Below are 21,827 nucleotides of genomic sequence, written 5' to 3' on the forward strand. Positions count from 1 at the left end.
ACACGGCCTAACACACGGGCGTGTGACTTGGCCGTGTGACCTAAGTTAGAGAGTTACACGGGTATAGACACGGGCTGGAACATGGGCGTGTGCCCTATTTTGAATGCCCACACGGCCTGAGACACAGGCGTGTCTCTTGACCGTGTGAGCCAAATAGCCTGGCCACACGGGCGTGTGTCCCCTGAATCTTAGAAAAGTTTTAAGATTTCTGAAAAATTCTCTGAATACCCGGTTTAGTCTTGACTTGTTTCTAGTGAATGCTTTGGGCCTCGAGAGCTCTTGTAAGGGGCTTTATGATTAATTCCTAATATGATTGTATAAATGAAATGAATTGTCTATATTTTAATCTGTAAATTTTAGTAATACTCTGAAACCTTATTCCAGTGACGGATATGGGTTAGAGTTGTTACAAATAGGGGCTAAAATGCTTGTTATAATATGTAATGATGATGAAAAATTGATATGAACTATGAGTGATATAAAGAAATGAATTTGGTTTACTCAATTTGTGTAAATGAGAAGGAGATCTAATAAGCATGTGAAGTATCATGCAAAATATGAACTAAGAGCCCTAAGGTCAAATGATAGAATTTATGTATTTCCATTAAAATGCCATTCTTGTTATGGTAAAATTTTTTATGCCTCATGACTTTACTCAAAATGTTTACTCGATTTTTTAGTTTTATGCATGTTAAGAATTCAAATTATGTTAGCAACATTGAACTCCCTATGTTAAGTTTAAGGATATGTTCTTTCGTGCACAGGTAACGAATAAGTTTTGATAGCTTGCGACACTTTAACAACACCAAGTTCCTCATATTAGCTCAAGCAATGTTTGTTTTACGTTTTTTAAACTTAGTTACGTATGGACATGTACCTAAGCTAGAAGAAATCGTTAGTGCCACTTATGTTAAGTTTTTTTTTCTTTTTTTGTTATGTTGATGAATATGTAATTAAGCCTAAAGTAAGTTTTGTATATGTTGGTTATGTCATGTAAATGTATAAGGTTTGAAGTTATGTATGCACTTATGCTATAACATTTATGGTTTGAGTAAGCTAGCATAATGATGGAATTTGGTATTTCTCATAGCATGAATGAGATCATTAGGTTAAAAGGTGTTATGTTGGATTAGATTTATCATGCTTTATAAAGGTGTCATACTTATAAATGAATGTTCCCTAAGCATGTTTCAAATCACTATGTTTGGAGGCAATTTTTTATATGTATTTTTGGTGTTCTAAATTTGGTTTCTAAGTCCTATGAGTGCAAATTGGTGTAAAGCACTTTTAGGTACCAAAATAGGGGAGTCATAGGGCAAATGTTTTACTCTAATGGGCTAGGGTTTGATGCCCTTACCTTAGGTATCGGTACCCAACTTGGTAAAATGCCAAAATATATAATACAATGACCTACATACTGATACATATGCCTTAGGTACTAACACATAGGCCCCTAAACAAGGCCACTATTCTGTTTTGAGCCTCTTTTAATCTCCAAATACCATATTCGATCCTGGACACCTTCAAACACCTAAAAATTGAATGTAAATGATTTCAAAATTTTTTTAAAGTCATGTGATTGATTTTATTTTTTCATAATTTTGTAAAAATGTTCTAAAAGTTGATTTCTCAACCCGATTACTGAATGAACGACATCTGAGTTACTTTAACAACATAATATAGCATCTCATATTTGGACTCACATTTCATGTCAAGTGTGGGGTGCCACAATCACTGTGATTTTCACATAATAATCCAAGAATCATTCTCATAATGAGCCAGTTCATTACATTGTTCTTCTAACATATGCCCTTGTGTTGATATGATATTTCACACTCATGATAACACCTTGCCATCAAACAACCGCTCATTGGTCTCAACGTATTATTGTTGCCCTAGGCCACAAAATACTCAACCAACAAAAACCCAAGAATATTCATACTATTCCAAGGACTTTATTGTTTATATGTTTATTTAATACACAAAAATTATGAATAAACATAATAATGGGGTTATCTTTATTAATAAAATAAGCTAAATAGTATCTTTTAAAATTTTCTCATGATTGGTCTTTAGGCATACTTTAATAATGTCTTTTAGACTTCTTCCATCAAATAAAAAAAACTGTTGAAAAAGTATTGAAATAAGAAAGTTGGATCCATACAATGGAAGAAAAGCATCATTTGTGTGCGAGAAATGATATCTCAAAACTAATATCTTGTTTATAAGGGTGTAATGCTATTGGCACTAAATGGATCTTCAATATAAGATAGACAAAAATGGAAACATCATCAAAAACAAAGCCAAACTAGTAACATGTGCATATACACAGGTACATGGGGTTCACATCGATGAAACTTTTTCTCTTGTGGCATGACTGGAATCCATTATATTATTACTTGTAGTAACTGGTAGCCTAGGTATAAAACTATTCAAGATGGATGTATAAATGTCTTCTTCAATTAATTCTTAAATGATGAAGTTTATGTCACACGCCAAATCTAGCGAACCCAATTAGAAGGCATGTAGATGTGAATATACATGTTTGGCATAGTATAGTCCACCCATTTAGAGGTTATTAGTGAATAAGAGTTGGCGTATGGTACTCATCGTATAAGTAATTAAAGATTCTATCTCAGGTTATTATGCTATTTAAGAAAAGAATGTGTCAAGCAAAGAGTAAGCCTGGTAAGAGTTACCGCCAAATGTATAGTGTGCCCAGTTTTCTTAAACACTATACTAATTGGGTTTGTAATGTGATCTAATTAAGAACCAACTGAATTGACTAGTCAAACATCATTTGTGCAAAATTTTCATTTATGTTTCTCTCAGATCTTGTAGGTCATTTATTGAGACAAATTTTGGTCACCATTAACACTTTTCAAGTTCTACTAAAGGAAACTAAGGGTATATATATGTAGTGAAAGGAGTTCGTGAGGAGGTTTTTATTTCTAGAAAATACTATTCTCTGGTTCTTCTTCCTAAACTTGTATGTCATTTTCTTCATTATTAAGATGGAGCTAAGGTTTTTGAGTTAACCAGTGAACGTTTCACCTTTTGGTAAGTCTAATAGCTTTACATGTTAAGGTTTTAAAAGAATAAGGTACTTATAAAGCTTACGAAAAGTAGATTATGAATACAAGACCCTATATGGGGTTTTTTGTAATTGAGATGATAGTCATTTGTATGGAAATGGATTTTAATGGTGGTTCTATGTTCTTTAAATAGTTTTTATTGTTGGTTCAAGAAGGATGTTCAAGTTTTGGAACTCTAAGCTGCAATCTTAGTGAGTTTAAGGTGCGCCTCTACCTTGACTCTTGTCTGTGGACTGTTCAATTTAGAATACATATGAAAAAAATATCTAGGATAGCTGGTATGTATATGAATTGAGATAATGATGTTGCATGTTCACTTTAAAGATAAAAGCATCAATGTATGATCAAAATGATGTGAGATATAATCGTAAATGAAATTGGTAGATCAAGGTGAATTTTATTAAGAGAATACGAGTAAATCAGGTAAGAAAATGAATTTTGTAAGTGTAATCTACGTGGGATAAACCAATATACGTTTTTGATGCCTCTGGTAAGCTAGGAATATTGCTAACCAAACAGGAAAATCACGTTGAAAGATAACAATCATGGTGATGCCTCTAATGAAATGTAGACTGGACTAGCAGATCACGATATGAAAGTATGTATAAGTCCATGTGGCGAAGACTCATGGTATTGCATGACTATGAAAATGCTCATGGTGATGCCTTCAGTAGTTTGTAGACTGGACTAGCAGATCACTTCATGGGAAATATATGAGTCAGGTTGGAGAAACCCATGAGACCTTCTATGAAAGTCTGGCAGGATAATACATAAGTGATTCTGTGTGTTACCTGTGTGGCGTGATCTCCTAAGCTTTGGAGGTGTATCTTGTGTCGGCTTTGTGGAAAATTATGAAATGTCAATGCTGCATATTCAAGAATGCCTACATGACAGAATCTGGTTATCCACCCTTATGCTAAGTTCTGCAATCTCTCCAATAGAAGATTCTATGATAATGACCTGAACGTTCTAAAATTAACGTTTTCGGTTAATCTTGTGATGAATTTGAATAAGTCTTAGAGGACAGTTTATGAATGAAAGTATGTATCAATATTTCTAAAGAGAGAATCTGCCATAAGAGTCTGCCAATATGGGATACGGACGTATTCATAGTTATGAAAGGTATAAATATTTATTAATTTGAGTAAGTAAGGTTGAAATATGAATTATTTGGTATCTTCCATATCTGAATAGTATTATGTATCGATTTAAGATTTTGGAATTTGAATCATTTGTCAGTTTGGGTGTTCATGTGTCATGTAACAAAGGTGTTCGGAACTCTTCCAAATGATCTAGAATGTTTCATCATCAACTTAAGTTTGATTTGGGTTTAGATTCAGGATATGATCTGAATGGTAGTCTGAAATTTATCAAACTGAGTATGGAAATCCACCCAATGTAAGACCAGTTGGTGTATATCCACCAAGGAACAGTATCTGTAAACAACCATTCTGGAGAAAAATGTTAAAGCTTGTTTTAAGATAAGATCCGTAGATAGTCGGACTCTGTGTAGATATTCTTTGAAGAATCACCTTTGATTTTTCTAAGAAAAAAATAGATGTAGATATTATCTGGTAAGACTTGGAGTCAGCCAAGTAGTAAAGTGAGAGTGATACGTTAAATATGGTTGGTAGCGTATAAGAATATATGTTCGATGTTTTGAAGTTGTCCACCAAAGACAAAATGATAATCCAAATATTTAGAATGAAGATTTCAACTAGAAAGGCTTCAAGGTATTTTGTATTCAAACTCACTAAGTTCGTGTAAACATACAAGCGTTTTGTTCATGCTTCAGGTTTAACTATATAATTAAGTTCGCTAGGTGATAAACCATATTTTATACATATTTTTACCCCATGCTTGGCATATTTATGGATGATTTTTCCTTTGTTTCATTGAATTCGATGCTTCTAATCCTTTAAATTTATGTTTTATACTTAGGTGAGCATAGAAAGGCAAAAAGAGAAAGAAACGGGCCGAAAATAGATAAATTGGGCCTAATTCAGTGTTTCACAGGCACTTCCACACGGGTAAACCACTCGCCCGTGTGTGACACACGGGCAAGCCACACGCCCGTGTGTCATGGCCCTGTCGACTAAAAACTAATTCAGAATTGCACACGGCCTGAGGACCTTCCCACGGGCGTGCCACACGGCCGTGTCCCTGTCGAGCCCAAGTCTAATTCTACTAGGAAAAGGCTAATTTTGAGGATTTTGAAGCATTCTAAAGTCTACATAAAAACCCGGGTTACTATCTTTTTGTGATAATTGTTGTCCAAGAACCATAGGGGTAGGTACAGATTTGCAGTCATTCAAACCATTAGAATGCAGAAAACACTCAAGGTCAACCATCGGAATCATCCCGGAAGAAAGATCTCCTTCAAGACCGAAGATCTCCATTTAATTTCTACCGAAGTTTTTGGGTTTCTTTATGTTTTGTTGTTTTCCCAATTTTGAGATGTTTCCCTCTATTATTATGAACTAAATTCCCTAAATACCTAAGGGAGATGAAACCTAAGACGAATCTTATTCCTATTTGAATTATATGATAAATACTTGTTATTATTCTTAATTAGAAAAAGATTTCAATTAATCAACCTAGAGTCAGTTGTTTTTAGTCTCGAGAGGGATATTAACATAAATCAGGGTTTTCTACGGATTAAGTCAAGTGAATAAATCGTCTAATTCAAAGGTAATAGGTGAAGTCTATATGGATTCTTCCTTGGGTATTGTCTTCTCTATCGGTCTTCCAAAAGTATGTTCCTTTACTCTCTGTCGTAATCTTAGTTAATTAAATAGTTAATTTTAGTTTTTAAAATATCCCTTTGATTCTCAGGCTAGATAATAAAAAGATAGTAATTACTAGTACTTTTAGTCCTCGTGGATACGATATTTCCGATCTCACCTCAACTATACTACTGTTCGATAGGTGTGCTTGCCTTAGTCGAATTTTTAGTTAGTTTTACAACCATCAAGTTTTTGGCGTCGTTGCCGGGGACTAAGATATTAGGAACGCTTAATTTTTATTACTTTAGCCATTCTTTATTTTTATTGCAATTTAATTTTTTTTTACTAAATCTTGTTTTCTCTACTTCTGGCAGGTTTTTATAGTTTATGACTAGAAGAAACCCGTCAGGACCTCTACTTTTTTATAGCAAAATTGAAAGCATGGCTCGCAGAAACAGAAGAGAAATAAGGCGAAGCCTACAATACATAGAGGAAGAGCGAGAGGTCGATATCCATACCACAACTGAGGGGATGGCGATAATCAGAATAATCCGTTACCTCCTGCTGCAAATCCAGTAAATCAGGATCTTGTTCCTCATACTATGTATGATTATGCTAAACCTACTTTAACAGGAACTGAATCGAGTATAGTTAGACCTGTTGTTGCTGCAAATAATTTTGAACTGACATCTAACACAATTCAAATGATACAACAGTTTGTTTAGTTTGATGGTTTGTAGGACGATGATCCAAACACTCATTTAGCAAATTTTCTAGAATCCTGCGACAACTTTAAGATTAATGGTGTTTCTGATGATGCCATTCGCCTTCGGTTATTTCCATTTTCATTAAGGAATAAGGCTAAACAATGGTTGAACTCGTTACCGCAAGTGTCAATCACCATTTGGGAACAAATGATTGAAAAATTTTTGCTTAAATATTTTCCGCAAGCTAAAATGGCTAAATTAAAGAATGATATCTCTTCTTTTGTGCAGATGGATTTAGAGACACTTTATGATGCATGCGAGAGATACAAAGATCTATTGATAAGGTGCCCTCACCATGGGTTACCTCTTTGGCTGCAGGTTTAGACTTTTTACAATGGTGTGAACCCCTTAACAAGGCAACTGATCGATGTAGCCGTCGGTGGAACTTTAAACAACAAAACACATGAAGAGGCATACGAATTTATTGAAGAGATGTCACTGAATAACTATCAGTGGCAAGTCATGAGAATAAAGCCGATAAAAGCAGCTGGTGTTTTCAACCTCGACGCGGTCGCTATGCTCTCTAACCAGGTGGAACTTTTAAATAAAAAGATTGATGGTTTGAATGGTTCTACTCAGGTACATCCAGTGATGCGGTGTGATTCAAATGGAGGAGGAATGCACAACACAGACCATCCATCCTTCAACTCTAGCACCGAAAAGGAATAAGCCCACTATATGGGTAATAATTCTAGATCTCAAAATAATCCATATAGTAACATGTATAATGCAGGTTGGAGGAACCTTCCCAATTTCTCGTGGGGTGGTCAAGGAAATCAAAGACCACCACATCCTCCAGGTTTTCAACAACCACCTTACCAACAAGAGAAGAAACTGAACCTTAAAAAGATGCTCACAAAATTCATCTCGGTGTCAGAAACTCATTTTTAGAATACTGAAACACGCTTAAGAATCAACAAGTGTCAATTCAAAGGCTCGAAACTCAAATAGGACTGCTTGCTAAGTTGCTTTCTGAACAACTACAAGGTAGCATGCACAGTAACACATAAACTAACCCAAATGAGCAACTCCATGCCATCACTGTGCGCGACGAAGAAGGGTTAGTTTAATCTAAATTTGAAACGAGGCACGAGGCTATGGTAAGTAATGGTAAGGATGAGATGAATCATAGTACACAAGAGCCGGTAAGTAAAGAGTATAAACCTCGTGTGCCATACCCTAAGGCAACAAGAAAAAACCACATGGACGAGCAAATCGGTAAATTCCTTAAATTACTAAAAAAGTTGCATATTAACTCACTGTTTATTAAAGCTCTTTCGTAGATGCCAAATGCAGTGAAATTTTTAAAGGAGCTCTTGGCTAATAAATGAAAGTTAGATGATGCATCACATATGGAATTAACGCAGTTTGCTCAGCCATTCTACAGAATAAGCTACCCAACAAACTGAAAGATCTAGGGAGTTTTACTATCCCTTGTTTAATTAGTAGTTTAAATGTTAAGAATGCATTGGCTGATCTAGGCGCGAGCATTAATGTCATGCCTTATAAAATGTTTAAACAACTCAGTCTTGGAAAATCCAAACAAATTAGGATGAGCATTCAACTGGCAGATAAAACAATTAGGTTTCCTAGGGGTATCATCGAATATGTGCTAGTCAAAATTGATAAATTTATATTCCCAGTTGACTTTATTGTTCTAGACATGGATGAGGATAGTGATGCACCTTTAATTTTAGGAAGGCCCTTTTTAGCAACTACTAGAGTTATCATAGATGTCGGCACAGGCGAATTGGTACTTCGTGTAGGAGATGACACGATTAAACTTCAAGCTCATGATTCTGCTAATATATCTAGTAATCGAGATGATTGTTTAAGTTCTGTTAACTCGAGTAATGTTAAGGCGCAAACTTCTTTGTAGGAAACACCTAGAAAGAACGTGATGGAGCCACAGTCTAGTTCATGTGACAAAAACAGAACGAGTCATGAGGAACGAAGACTACAAATTGATGAACTAGATGAATGACGAATACATGTCAAGGAGAAACCAAAAGTACACGATAAATCAAAGTGACACCGTGATGAGTGTAAGGATGAAACAAAGCAATTTAAGGTCGAGGATAAAGTATTGTTAGAAGAAAAAGACCCCTGAATTGCTATTTCAGAGCGTAATAAAAATAGAGCGACTTCTTTCACGGTACTGAATGTTTTCCTATACGGTACAGTCGAGGTAAATCATTCTCAATTTGAAACTTTCAAGATAAATAATACTCGACTTAGACCTTATTTTGAAAAAATTGATAGCAGGGTAAGAAGTTTCAACTCCTCAAACCACCGTGACAACACAAAACTGAGGTAAGTCGAGCTTGGACTCTAAATAAGTACTTCTCGGGAGGCAACCCGAGCACTAACACGACTAACTAGTTTATTTTAGCTATTTTTCATGTTTTTATATAGGTACAATAATCTACATGGCCTGGACACATGGACGTGTCCTTTTCCGTGTGGAAACAGGGCTAAAATCCCTAAATATCGAGCCACACGAGTGTGTGACACGACCGTATGGACCGCACAGCCTGGACACACGGGCGTGTCCTAGGCCATGTGAAAACTGGAGCTAAATTTTCAAATTTTAAATAAGTCAGGAAGCCACATGAGCAAGGCACATGGTCGTGTGTTCAGACACACGGGCGTGTGGGATATCACACAGGCATAGAGGAAGCAAACAACATTGCACACGGCCATGCGATACGACTGTGTGAACTACACGACCTGGACACACGGGCGTGTCCTCGACTGTGTGATGAATAGGCATTCCATATTCACGATTAACACGGGCTAAACTCGATCCACACGGGCGTGTGAACACGTCTGTCTTCTTCTTCTCAAAATTTCCCCCCAAAACTTTTACCGCCGCAGCTACCCGTTTCTCCGGCCACCACCCAGCACCGTCAACTCCCCACATTCTCTCTTCCCTTTCTATTTCTTTTTCCCCCCTTTATCTTTCTCCCCTCATCTCTTAATCCTTCTTCTTCTCTTTCTCCCCCTTCCCATGCGACGCACGACCTAACTCCCCATGCCCGTGTCATCCTCCAAACAGCAGCACCACGGTCTGACTGACCTACCCCACGTGCACAAAGCACCCCTTACCCCGTTTCCCCTCCTCCTTCTTTTCCCTTGCGCATAACACCCCAAATCCCTAATCCACCACTGTCCGCACCTCCAGCCACCACTAACGGTTTCCCTTTTTACCCCTCCCAATTATTATTATTATTATTATTATTGAAATTATTATTTTATTATGCATTTTATTTATTTATCTTTATCTTTGTCTTTCTTTTAGTTTTGTTTTACTATGCCTTTGAGTTATTTTAGTTTTGTTTGCTGCAGAATAGTTTAGGTTAATTCTATTATGTTTAAATTGCTACTACTGTTCTCTTAGGAACTCCATATTTAGTCTATCATGTTAGTCATATCTGCCTCCTACCAATTCATATAAGTCTAATATTCGTTATTTTGTTAACTTCACCAATCATTACCATTCCTCTAAATACTGTTCTAGATTTCCTTAGCAGCCACTCATTTGTTCCATCCATAATTTGTCTACATCGTTATTAATTCTTACTTGCTATTTTATTATCTAGTTGTTCCCTGATTTGGATTCTTTTACTCTTACTGGAACACCATGACCAACACACGAGGCAAGAAGATTATCGCCCCTGCTTCGAGAAAGCGGAAGGGTCCTAGCACAACCTCCTCGAGCGCCTCGACTGAAGCTCGCCACCCGCTGCTTCGATACTCGTCAGGCCCACAGGATGACCTGTTTCAGCTTTTGCACATGCGACCGTTAGGTTTGGGCCGATGTATTGACTGGGCCGCTTTGGAGTAGGTCCAACTTGCTCACCTTATTCGATTTCATCTCAATATTGCCCTGTGGGATCGGTTCTTTGTAATTATTGAGCCCACCTATTCGGAGCTTACCTTAGAGTTTTGTACTACTTTCCATCTTCAGCACATAATGAATACCCACGACGAGGCCGATACTATTATTTTTAGACTTGGTGGACTCGTAAGACACATGAGTGTACCAGGGTTTGGAGCTGCTTTGGGTCTCTACACGGAGGAGTTCATGGCTAACGAGAATTTTTTACATCTTCACCGTCACACACACTACTCGCTCTCTTGCTGTTGGATTGACCTTACGGCGAGTACTATCCCCTATGATGCAAGTCGCTCAAAGGTGACTTCTCTTCCTCCAGCACTACACTATATCTATGCTATTTTGGCTCATACCTTGACTGGGAAGAGAGAGAGCACCGGAGTAGTTAGCACGACCGATGCTTATTTTTTATGGAGCATGGCCACTGGTCACGTCTTTGATCTAGCATATTTGATGGTCGTTAAACTAACTAAAAATTTGACTTCAGGCAAGCGAACCTATCGAACAGTAGTATAGTTATGGTGAGTCGGGAAATATCGTCTCCAAGAGGACTAAAAAAACTAGCAATTACTATCTTTTTATTATCTAGCCTAAAATTTAAGAAAATGTTTTTTTTTAAAACTAAACTAATTATCTAATTTACTAAGATTACGATAGAGATGAAAGTTGGAAAATACTTTTGAAATACCAATTGAGAAGATAATACCCAAGAAAGAATCCACCTAGACTTCACTTATTACCTTTGACTTAGATGATTTATTCACTTGACTTATTCCATAGAAATCCCTGATTTATATTAATATCCCTTTCGAGACTACAAACAACTGACTATAGGTTAATTAATTAAAATCTCTTTCTAATTAAAACCCCTACTGTCGCATTAACTCGATCTATGGATTCCCTTATTAGATTTGACTCTAATCCGGTAGATTTATGTCGTCCTATCTCTAGGATTGCATGCAACTCCGCTTAATTATGAATGATATAATCTTAACCAGGGACATTTCCTCCACTGAATAAGCACATCAAAAACATGAATTAATATCCTGGAATATTAAAACAAGAATTAAGACTCACAATTAAGAATAAGAACAAATATTTATCATATAAATCAAAGAGTAATAAGATTCGTCTTAGGTTTCATCTCCCTTAGGTATTTAGGGAGTTTAGTTCATAATAATAATGGAAAACATCTCAAACTTTAGAAAACAGCAAAACATAAAGAAACCCAAAGAATTTATAGGAAATTGGATGGAAATCTTCAGTCTTGATGTAGATCTTGGCTCCGAGATGACTCCGATGGTTGTTCTCGAGTATTTTCTACTTCCAACTCTGTGTGCCCCTTAATCCTCTTCTAGGGTGTTTATATAGGTTTTAGAATGCTTTAAAACCCTCAAAAGTGGCCTTGTCTGAGTAGAACTGGACTTGGGCTCGACAAGGACACGGCCGTGTGCCACACCTGTGTGCAAGTGCTCAAGCCGTGTGCAATTCTGAGTTGGTTTCTAGTCGACACGTCCATAACACATAGGCGTGTGGTCTGCCCATGTACCTCACATGGGCGTGTGGTTTAACCCGTGTGGAAGTGTTTAGGCCGTGTGCAACACTGATTTAGGCCTAATCTATCCGTTTTGGATATTTCTTTCTCTTTTTGCTATCCTAAGCTCTCCTGAGTATAAAACATGAAATTAAAGGATTAGGAGCATCGAATTTAATAAAACCAAGGAAAAATCATCCATAAATATGTCAAGCATGGGGTAAAAATATATATATTACAGTTTATCAAATATCCCCACACTTAAGCATTTGCTTGTTCTCAAGCAAAATATTCAACTCACAATTAATATAAGTTCTTCTCAACTTATAATTCACACCAATAATGTTCGAAATAATCCACAAGTAACCATACGTTAAGAGTTTAACTATAAGAACATTGAAGTTTCAAACAATCCAAATCGAGCATTTCAGTATAAAATTATAGGTATCCCCCTTTATCCAAGTAATCAACTTTAATTCCAAATTGACAAGGTTGACATCCTCACTATTGATTTACTCAAATCACTCAAGGTGTTTAGAGTTCAATAATTAAGCACTCAATGGTCAAACATGGAAAGTTATTATCATAGGCTTGAATGAAAATCAAATCTCCACCACTATAAGGAAATGATACACAAATCAAAAGGTCTTTAACAGGGTAGTAATGGGGCTTAGGTTAAAGGTGTGGATAAAGGTTGAAAAAGAGGGTTAGAATCGAGATTAATTTAAATAAATTACCAAACTTAGAAGAGTGAGGCTAAGTGCTAAATGACAAGAAAGTGCCTTAATTTGGACTATCTAAAGCAAATGATGTGAGCTTCTTTTTCTTAACATAACAACTTTAATTCATCCAAGCTCTTTAAAATAATATGTAACTGTATGAATATTAATATACGTTTTTCTTAAAGTAAGAATTAGTACAAAAATTGGAATATACATAATAAGAAATAATTCAGCAACTAGATTGAATGAAAAAGAAATAGGAAACTAATTAAATTAGGTCTCGATAAAAAGGGAGTTAATAAAAAGGTAGAAATTCTTAATGAATCAAAAAGGGTTAAGTTATGGGTTAATATTAAGGGAAAATTCAAGAAATAATAGTTAAGGCTCAAAGGGGTTCACTAGGTGTCAATTATGAGGGTAGACTTTTTATGGGGTAAACGGGTTAAAACCTAAGTGCCTTTATCATTTTCATATATCAAATCAAAGGTGTGGTCTCAACATGTATAATCAATGCAAGTTCTAGAATAACAAATCAATGCTGACACACTCATAACCAATAAAATCAGTGAGCCAGAAAGATATATGCTCTAAAAGGCTCAAAATCTCACCAAAATTATGGGTAATTGATGTCAATCCTGTAAATTCAAAACTTCAAGATAATACCTCAATTCAGGGAAACAACCTAGCAATTTTATTTCTCAAAAGTTAACTCATCATGTTTGATTCCCTAATGTCTTAAAGTTTAAACAATTAATGCACAATTAACTATGGCTTAATTCAAACATATCAATAAAAATCATAGATCAATCAGAATTTACTCTAATAATGATATGAGAAAATTATTTAAGAACAAGATAAAAATTCAAGGATTTTCTTGTAATTACATAAATAACCTCCCCACACTTAAGGTGTACATTGTTCTCAATGTATAGAGATAGATAATAGCAATATGAGCATAAGATTAGAAGAGATGGAAAGAATCGAAACTGCCTTGAATTTGGATGTAATCCTTGAAAGAGCGGGAACAGGTTTAGAAGCATTGAAAGTGATGTGTATGTGACATGTAGATAGAGGTGAAGATGGTGATAGAGGTTGGGTTCCACAATCACAGTGCCCTCCGAAGAGGTTTTTCATGGTGGTTAATGTCGTGGTGGCTATGGTCGTGGACATGGCAGTCGTGGATGATTGTATGTGTATGCCTTAGTAGTACCCATCGACTAAACCTTTTGAAACTGCGATACTATTGATAAAATTTAATTGATTTATATGTATATGGTTATTAGGGTTAGTAATAATGAAATAACTAGATAAAATAAAATTCAAACTATACTAATAAAAGTCTTGTAAGTAATTGATAATGAAAGTGCAAAAGAAATGCCAAAATAAAAATAAAATAAAAAGAAAAGAAAAGCAATTGAAAAATTAGATGGACTTAATAGTCCTCGTCGACAGCTAGATCGTGCGGTAGTGGTGCTGGAGGCGATATGTGAAAATGTTGGCAGATTTGTTGTAGGGTCGCCTCGATGCTGTCAAATCGCTGAGTGTAATACTGCTCAAAGCGATGAAGATGGTCAGAAACTTTAGATATTGAAGCAGCCACATGAATTGGTCGGTGGCTCGGTAGTGGCTATGATAGTGGGTCCTCCTGAAATGCAGGAATATCATCTGGAATATCCTTGGTGTCATCCTCATCGGTAGCTCATGCAAGTCAGTTCTGAAAAGGGTCTAACCCACGATGACACTCAATCATTCGCATATGGAGCATACTTTGGATGCCCTATGGGGACATCTGGCCAATGAGAGTGAGCGATGAAGACTGCGCCACTGTATTCAGGAGCCCAAAATATAGTGCTAAATGAGTCACATAGGGGCCGATGCTGATGACTCCCTTTCGGTGTCGTTCTATCTAGTGGCGGAAGGCAAGGGCAACAAAGTATGCTAGATCAAAAGTATGTCCATGGCTCATGGTCCACAGGAAATATGCGTCGTGAGTGTTGATGACGCTTGTGCTCTCTCACCTCCCCGTTAATGTGTGTGCCAAAATGGCGTTTAGATAGCACAGAGCTGGAGCTAGAGCCGATGCCTTTGAACGGCTAGGATCAAAATGGTCGGTCTCCATAAACTCATCGGTATAGAGTCCCAAGGCAGCTCCAAATTTAGGGACACTTAACTGTCGTACGAGGCCGTCAAGGCAGAATTGAACAGTTCTTGAGTTGTCGTGTTCCGCCATCACTGTATGTAACTAGAAAGTCAAGCCGAGTTCCAAGGTGAATTCTAAATTTTTCGGCTCCATGATATCAAAGAATCGGTCCCATGGAGTTGTGGCGAGGAGGGCCCATACCGAACCGGCTAGGTGGACCTTCTCTAGTACGGCCCAAAAAACGCAGCGCCCCACACATAGGGGTCGGGCACGTAGAATCTGAAATAGTTCTTCTTGGAGCCCTGGTGGAAATTGAAGGAATGGGTGTCGTACCTCGGTGGTGGAACCCGAGGAAGATGTCGCTCTTTTTTTTTCGAGGTAGGAACTGCAGATTTCTTGCCTTTTGGGTTCGTCATGATGTGTCTTATGAACGACGGTGGTGCTTGTACGGTGTGGGCTGGCTGGAGGAGGAGGAGTGCGTGTAGAGGGGGAGGTGGCCGGCGGCGATTTGTAGTGGTCGGAGGGTAGGATAAATGAGGGAGAGGGGAAGGAAATAAATAGTAAAAAATGGGCATTTAAATAGGAAAGAGGGAAATTAGGGTTAGGGGTTGAGTTTAAAATGAGGGCCATGATCATGTAAGCCTCGTGTTCAGCCACACGGTCGTGGCACACGCCTGTGTGGTGTGTCTCTAGCCCATGTTTTTCGTGAAATCGTAGTTAGGCTCGTACACGGGCCCTTCGACACTCCCATGTCCCCAAGCCGTGTGGTGCACTCGGCCGTGTCGAACAGCCGTGTGCACTGTCATTCGCTTCTCCTATGCCCATGTTAGGTACTGCATGCCCATGTACCTGGTTTATGTTTATGGTTTGATGTTTCAAGTCAATGTAGTACACGGCCTGAGGACACGCAGTGTCCCTAGGCCGTGTGACCCACACTGCTATATCACATGGCCATGTGGCCCTCCCTTCGTTTCTCCCACTCCCGTTGCCAATCCAACACGCCTGTGGCAATTAATCAGGATTGTGCACGACCCTTAAGCATGACCGTGACTTATATCCGTGTTCTATTCTGACTTCGTTTATCGTTTCAATTTTTTTTGGGAAGTTCTCCCACGGCCTCCAGCACGCCCATGGTGCAGGCCGTGTGTCTCCTACGGCCGCCTCGCATAGCCGTGCTGTTTTATTGTAACCTGTGTCTCTGCTAAATTTTTATGAAAATTAAGGTGCAGTTTTACCATGATCTGGGACATGCCCGTGTCCCTTAGCCATGTGATGCACACGGCCGAGTCGCATGGCCGAGTCGCACTGCCGTGGCTATTTATCGCAGCTCGTGTGTCATCCAGTCTTGGGAAAAATGTATGTCCTGTTTTAGCACGGCCATAACCACGCCCATGTCTCCTACCCGTTGGGATCCCTCGGCCGAAAGCATGCCCGTCTACTAGGCCGTGTGTGCCAAAAATACCTATAGTTAGGAATAAAGTAAAATAGACAAGAACAAACTAAGTTATTTAGTTGGGTTAGTACTCGGGTTGCCTCCCAAGAAGTGCTTATTTAGAGTCTAAGTTTGACTTTACCTGGTAGGTATGTTTATTCAGGTTCGTGAAGCCGAAGCTCCTCTCCTTTGTCTTTGAAATCCTCACCGATATAAAGTTTAAATCGATGTTCATTTACCTTGAAAGTGCCTTGAGTTGGGTGACTTACCTCTACTGTGCCATATGGAAAAATGTTTTGGATGACGAAAGGACCTGACCATCGTGATTTAAGCTTCCCAGGGAATAATTTGAGCCTTGAGTTGTATAACAAGACAAGATCTCCAACTTCAAATTGTTTGTTTTGCTTTAGACGAGCATCATGGCGGCGTTTTGTTACTTCCTTGTATATTCGTAAATTCTCGTAGGCATTAGCTCGCCATTCATCTAACTCGTTCAGCTGCATCAATCTCTTTTAACCTGCGAGTTTGGGATCAAAGTTTAGAAATTTTATAGCCCAGAATGATTTATATTCTAATTCAAACGGTAAATGACAACTCTTCCCATAAATAAGTCTGTAAAGGGATATTCCTATGGGTGTCTTAAAAGCGGTTCTATAGACCCATAAGCATCATCTATTTTCTTTGCCCAGTCTTTCCTATTTGACTCTACAGTCTTTTCTAGAATGCGTTTAAGTTCTCGATTAGCGACTTTGACTTGTCCACTAGTTTGAGGATGGTAAAGGGTAGCGGTTTTGTGGTGAACTCCATATTTCTTAATGGCTTTATCAATTTGAGTATTACAGAAATGAGTGCCCCTATCACTGATTATTACTCTAGGTGTTCCAAATCGAGAGAAAAGTTTCTTAAGGAACTTTACCACTACTCTAGCATCATTAGTAGGTAAGGCTTGGGCTTCTACCCATTTAGACATATAATCAACGTCTACTAATATGTATTTATTCCCAAATGAGCTGGGGAATGGACCCATGAAATCAATACGCCATATATCAAATATTTCACATAAGAGCATGTACGTTTGGGGCATTTCGTCACCTTTAGAGATATTACTTGTTCTTTGGCATTTATCCCAAGTAGCAAAATATCTGTTGGCGTCTTTGAATAGAGTAAGCCAATAAAAACCTGATTCGAGTGTTTTATGTGCGGTATTAGTTCCATTGTAATGTCCTCCAGTCGGTCCTGAGTGGCAATGCTCTAAAATTTTAATCGCTTCTGTCTTTGTAACGCATCTTCGAATTACTTGATCTGCACATATACGAAAAAGAAAAGGTTCTTTCCAAAAATAGTTTTTCACATCAGTAAAGAATCGCTTCTTTTACTAATGTGTCAACCCTTTTGGTATAATGTTAGCGGCTAAATAATTAGCAAAGTCTGCAAACCAAGGTTCCTCAGATTCAGAGATAGCAAAAGTTGTTCTTCAGGGAATGAGTCATTTATTTCCGGTCCATTCAATTCACTGAGATGTGGGTTCTCTAATCTGGATAGATGATTTACCGCAAGATTTTTTGCTCTGTTCTTATCTTAAATTTCTAAATCGAATTCCTGCAACAATAAAATCCATCTTATTAGTCAAGGTTTTGCATCTGTTTTAGTAAGGAGGTATCGAAGAGCTAAATGGTCAGTGTAAATGACAACTTTAGATAATATTAAATAGGGTCTAAATTTATCAAATGCAAAAACCATAGCCAATAATTCTTTCTCAGTCATCGTATAATTTTCTTGTCCAGCTGTCAATGTTTTGCTAACATAGTAAATCGGTTGAAAATGCTTGTCTTTCCGCTATCCTAGAACCGCTCCTACTGCATAATCACTCGCATCACATATTAGTTCAAAAGGTTCCAGTTAGGTGCAACAACAATTGGAGCGTTAATTAATTTATCCTTAAGAGTATTGAACGCTTCTAAACAATATTGACTGAAATTGAAGGGTACGTCTTTTTCTAGCAAATTCGCTAAAGGCTTAGCTATTTTACAAAAGTCTTTAATGAATCATCTATAAAATTCAGCATGACCAAAAAAACTACGAATAGCCTTAACTGTAGTAGGAGGGGTAATTTCTCAATAGTTTCAACATTTGCTTTATCAACCTCGATTTCCTTGTTAGAAATTTTGTGGCCTAACACAATCCCTTTACAAACCATGAAGTGACATTTTTCTCAATTCAGTACAAGATTAGTTTCCTCACATCTAGTTAGAACTCGTTTTAAATTTTTAAGGCAGAGATGGAAAGAGTTACCGAACACCGAGAAGTCATCCATGAATACCTCTATAATGTTTTCCACAAGTTCATCAAAAATAGCCAACACGCATCGCTGAAAAGTAGCAGGAGCATTACATAGTCCAAAAGGCATTCATCGACAAGCAAACGTATCGTATGGACATGTGAATATTGTTTTCTCTTGATCCTCAGGAGCTACTGGGATTTGAAAATAACCAGAGAGTCCATCTAGGAAGTAATAATACATGCGTCCAGATAATCTTTCCAACACCTGATCAATGAATGGTAAAGGAAAGTGATCTTTTCTTGTGGCAGCATTCAATTTCCTATAGTCAATGCAGACTCTCTATCCTGTGACTGTATGTGTTGGAATTAATTTGTTCTTCTCATTGGCCACGACAGTCATGCTTCATTTCTTAGGAACAACCTGTACAGGACTCACCCAAGAACTGTCAGAGATAGGATAAATAATTCCAGCATCTAGAAGTTTAATTACCTCATCTTTTACAACTTCTTTCATGTTAGGATTCAACCGTCTTTGCGATTGCACACAGGGTTTGAATTCATCTTCCATTAGGATTTTATGTGTGCAAAAAGAAGGGTTAATCCCTCTTATGTCAGAAATCTTCCAAGCTATGGCTCTTTTATGCTCTTTTAAAACTTTGAGTAACTCGTCCTTTTTGGTTGGCTATAAATTTGAAGCAATAATTACTAGTAATGTGGAACTATCTCCAAGAAACGCGTATTCCAAGTGATCTGGTAATTGCTTATATTCTAATTTAGGCGGTTCTTCAACAGAGGGTTTTAATTTTACTTCATTGTTTACCCCAATACCCTCATAGTTCTTCTGTCTCAATGAAGGTTCATTGGAATTTAGTTCCCCTTTTATCTTACCTATCTCAAAATCATCATCATTTACATCCTCTCATTGGACAAGACACAATTCCAATGTGTCCTTATGTATGATTTCCTGCAAAGATTCTTGAGTAGCATGCTCAATAGAGTCAATAAAATAACATGAGTCATCCTGTTCCCTAGAAAATCTCATAGCATCATAAATTTTGAAAATAATCTCTTTGTCACCAACTCGAACCACAAGTTTACCACCACCCACGTCAATAACAACCCTAGCAGTTGCTAAGAATGGACGACCTAAAATTAAATGCACCTCAACATCCTCATCCATGCCAAGCACAACAAAATCAACAAGGAATATAAATTTGTCTACTTTTACGAGTACGTCCTCTATAACACCCCTAGGATATTTAACAGGTCTATCAGCTAGTTGAATACTCATCCTAGTGGGTTTTGGTTCCCCAAGACCAAGTTGTTTAAACATTTTACATGGCATCAAATTAATGATACCACTTAAATCAGCTAATGCCTTCTCAACATTCAAACTACCAATGAAACAGGGAATAGTAAAACTTCCTGGATCTTTCAGTTTGGTTGGAAGTTTATTTTGGAGTATAGTCGAGCATTCCTCATTGAGTTCCACTATAGATAAATCATCAAACTTCTTTTTATTTGTTAGAAGCTCCTTTAAAAATTTTGCATATGTGGACATCTGCGAGATAGCTTCAACAAAAGGTAAATTAATATGTAATTGTTTAAAAAGTTTGAGAAATTTACTGAATTGTGCATCCATACAGTCTTTCTTCAACTTTGCTGGGTATGGGATTGGTGGTTTATATTCCTTCAGCACCTGGTTTTCATTATCTTTGGATTTTTCCTTCTCACCTTCTTCTTTATCAGCTTCTGGTTGCAGCTTCTGGTTGCAGCTTCTTTTCATATTCAACTAGCACCTTCCCACTCTTTAATGTAACTGCTTTCACATGCTCTTTTGGGTTGGGCTCGGTATGCTAGGTAGGCTCCCTAGTAATCTCTCTGAAATCATCTTGGCCAACTGTCCTATTTGATTCTCGAGTCCTTGAATTGATGCTTGCTAATTTTTAAGTGTGGTTTTAGGATTCTGAAAACGAGTTTCCACTACTGAGATGAATTTTTTCATCATCTCCTCAAGGTTCAACTTTTTCTCTGGCTGGTACGGTTGTTGTTGGAAGCTTGGAGGGCGTGGTGGTCTTTGATTCCCTTGGCCTCCCCATGAAAAATTTGGGTGGTTCCTCCAACCTGCATTACAAGTGTTACTATAAGGATTATTTTGAGGTCGAGGATTATTACCCATATAGTTCATTTGCTTATTCTCCATGGTAGGGCCATATGATGGATAGTCCAAATTGTTTATTCCACCTCCACTTGCATCATACTGCATTAATGGATGAACCTATGAGGAGCCAAGCAAACCATCAATTTTTTTATTCAAAAGTTCTACCTTATTAGAGAGCATAGTAACCGAATCGACGTTAAAAATATCGAATGCTTTTGTGGGCTTTGTCCTCATGACTTGCCACTGATAATTATTCAGTGACATCTCTTCTATGAACTCATAAGCCTCTTTAGGTGTCTTATTATTAATAGTCCTATTAGCAGCTACGTCAATCATCTGTCTAGTTGAGGGATTCAAACCGTTGTGGAAAGTTTGAACTTGTAGCCAAAAGGGTAACTCGTGGTGAGGGCACCTTCTCAATATATCATTGTATCTCTCCCATGCATCATAAAGTGTTTCTAATCCATCTGTACAAAAGAAGAAATATCATTCCTTACTTTAGTTGTTTTAACCGACGAAAAATATTTCAGTAAAAATTTTTCGGTCATTTGTTCCCAAGTTGTGATTGACCCTCGTGGTTACGAGTTTAACCACTGTTTAGCTTTGTTCTTTAATGAGAATGGGAACAACCGAAGGCGAATGGCATCGTCAGAAATGCCATTGGTCTTAAAAGTGTCGCAGAGTTTCAGAAAATTTGCTAAATGAGTATTTGGATCCTCATCCTGCAAACCATTAAATTGAACAAACTGTTGTATCATTTGAATCGTGTTAGGTTTCAGTTCAAAATTATTTGCAACAATAGTAGGTCTAACTATACTCGATTCAACTCCTGTTAAAGTAGGTTTAGCATAATCATACATAGTACGAGGAGCAGGATCCTGATTTACTGGGTTCGCAACAGTCACAAGAGGTAACGGATTATTTTGATTATCAGCCATCTCCTCGGTTGTGGTTTGAATATCGTCATCTTGTCCTTCCTCTATGTATCGTAGGCTTCGCCTTATCTCTCTTTGGTTTCTGCGAGCTGTACTTTCGATCTCACTATCAAAAAGTAGGTGTCCTGACGGGTTTC

General features: G+C 37.6%; 2 non-coding genes across 2 annotated transcripts; one reads left to right on the plus strand and one right to left on the minus strand.

Annotated features, from left to right (window-relative positions):
* Positions 1-6,783: 6,783 nt before the first annotated feature.
* LOC121231639 (small nucleolar RNA R71) lies at positions 6,784-6,890 on the minus strand. Its single transcript, XR_005929695.1, has one exon. It is a non-coding gene; the product is annotated as a small nucleolar RNA R71 (small nucleolar RNA).
* Positions 6,891-21,149: 14,259 nt separating this feature from the next.
* On the plus strand, positions 21,150-21,255 carry LOC121231510 (small nucleolar RNA R71). Its single transcript, XR_005929568.1, has one exon. It is a non-coding gene; the product is annotated as a small nucleolar RNA R71 (small nucleolar RNA).
* The last annotated feature ends 572 nt before the right edge of the window (positions 21,256-21,827 follow it).

This window comes from Gossypium hirsutum, chromosome A06, assembly GCF_007990345.1.
Source record: "Gossypium hirsutum isolate 1008001.06 chromosome A06, Gossypium_hirsutum_v2.1, whole genome shotgun sequence".
Classification (NCBI taxonomy): Eukaryota; Viridiplantae; Streptophyta; class Magnoliopsida; order Malvales; family Malvaceae; genus Gossypium; species Gossypium hirsutum.